The sequence below is a fragment of the Haliaeetus albicilla genome, chromosome 1 (genome assembly GCF_947461875.1).
Source record: "Haliaeetus albicilla chromosome 1, bHalAlb1.1, whole genome shotgun sequence".
Lineage (NCBI taxonomy): Eukaryota > Metazoa > Chordata > Aves > Accipitriformes > Accipitridae > Haliaeetus > Haliaeetus albicilla.
Genome location: NC_091483.1, coordinates 20323711 through 20325477, shown reverse-complemented (window position 1 = coordinate 20325477; position 1767 = coordinate 20323711). Strand labels below are relative to the sequence as shown.

Sequence of the window (1767 nt, the reverse complement as noted above, 5' to 3'; positions counted from 1 at the left end):
GGCCTGTGTCAGCAGCTTCCCCGCCGCCTCGGGGGCGCGAGGGAGGGAGCGGTCGTCGGGGGCGGAGGGCGGCTGCGCGGCCGCCTCCCCGCGCTGCTGGCGGCCCTGAGGGGGCAGCGGCGGAGCGGCGTGGAGCGGAGCGGGCAGCGGGAGGGCCGGGCCAGCGGGGCCGGGCGGCCGCGGTGGGTACCCGCGCCCGCTAGCCGGGTCGGAGGGGCGGCTGCTGGCGGCGGGCCGGCCGCGCGTAGGGGGAGGGAGGGAAGGAAGGAGGCGAGCCGCGGGGCGGGGAGCGCCGCCGCTCCCGCCCTCTCCGCGCCGTGCGGGAGCGGGGCGCCGGGGCCGGCGGCCGGCGCGGGAGGAGATGCTGCTGCTCCGCTCTGACTCCGTCCCCGCGCTCCCTTTCAGGCGCCGACCACAACCTTACGCGAGCGCTGCTGCGGGGGAGGGTGAAGCTCCGGACTCCTGGGCTCCATCACCGCCCTGCCTGCGCGAACGGCGTCTCTAGACCGGCCGGTAGGTCCGCGGCTCCCCGGGCCGCTCGTCGCTGCGCGCCGGGGAGCCCTTCGCGACCGCGCTGGAGGTGCGCGGCCCTCGGGGGCCGGGGGGGGGGGGGGGGAGTCCCACGGGCGCCCGCCCGCCCGCCCGCCCGCCCGCTTAATGGGGTGGCCCCTCTGTCGCGGGGCGGCTTCGCTCCTCGCGGCGTGGCGGGGGTGCCGGCGGGGCCGGGTGAGCGGCAGCCCCCGCGGCGAGGGGTCAGGCTGCGGAGGGGAGGGAGGGCGGTGGGCCCGGCGGGGGTGTGCGGGCAGGGTGAAGTGCCGGGCCCGCGGCTGTGCGGTGCTAGCGCGGGGTGGCAGCCCTGGCCGCGCAGCGCCGCGGAGTGTGGGAGGAGGGAAGGAAGGGCCGCACAAAGCGCGGCGGGTGGTGGTGGCTCTCCCCTTGGACTTCCTGCCCGGGTCGCCTTGGGGATTGAAGTGGGCTTTCAGTAACAGCGGTGCAGGCGAGGGGGTTTGCGCCTGCCGGCGGCGAAGGGCTCGCTTTTGCTCACACGAACCAGGCAAAGCAACCCCCCCCAACTTCTTAACAGAGGGAAACTTTTTGCCTTATTAACGTTTTTGGAGGAACAGAAATGAAGTGTAAATCTGTTGGGCGGTGATGAGAAATAGCGTAGGTTTCATTGGCTTTTTATCTCCTAGCAATCGACACCTCCGCAGACCGCAGGATAATCTCTCTCATATTCTAGATTGTGTCATTCTCTTTAAATTGCATGTTTAAAACAACAAAGGCAGTGACTTCATAGGGAACCGCCAGGAGCTGCTCTGTACCCCTCCTGTTTATTGGGGAAACATTTGGGAACCGGTTTGGTTTTGTAGGTGGGATCACAAGTAAATGTAGGACATGAAAACTGTAAGGGTGGTTGCAGGTAATCTCTGTCTAGCCATCTTATTAAGGTGTGAGTTTTGGAGAAGGGAATATGAAAGTCTTTGCATGTGGAACTAGCTGGGGCAGTAACCATGATCAGTTCATGAAGCCTTTTCAGTGGGAAGAGAACATGTTTTATGAAACTGTACCGGGAAACTGGGTCAGAATATGCAGACCTTCTCCTGGGGGCTGAACCTCATGTGAGAAAGCCGTCATTGAATACATAGGCACCTAGGTGTCTTGACTCCCGGGTCATTCGTTTGGGCACAGGCTAGTGAAGTGACAACATTTAATACCTAAAGTAATGACTCCAGAGCAGGACTGCTTTCTCTGTTCAAATTATGTATC

At 64.7% G+C, this 1767-nt stretch overlaps 1 protein-coding gene across 5 annotated transcripts in view; it reads left to right on the top strand.

Moving 5' to 3' along the window:
- The first annotated feature begins 51 nt into the window (after positions 1–51).
- The window catches only part of PTPN13 (protein tyrosine phosphatase non-receptor type 13), a 127688-nt gene continuing 125972 nt past the window's right edge, over positions 52–1767 (top strand). For 4 of the 5 annotated variants that reach the window (XM_069781323.1, XM_069781315.1, XM_069781306.1 and 1 more), the window contains exon 1: positions 328–513. The gene's annotated coding sequence lies outside the window, so the exon portion shown is untranslated. Of the gene's footprint in view, positions 183–327; positions 514–1767 lie in introns of those variants that run through there. The other variant, XM_069781297.1, reaches the window with a different exon arrangement.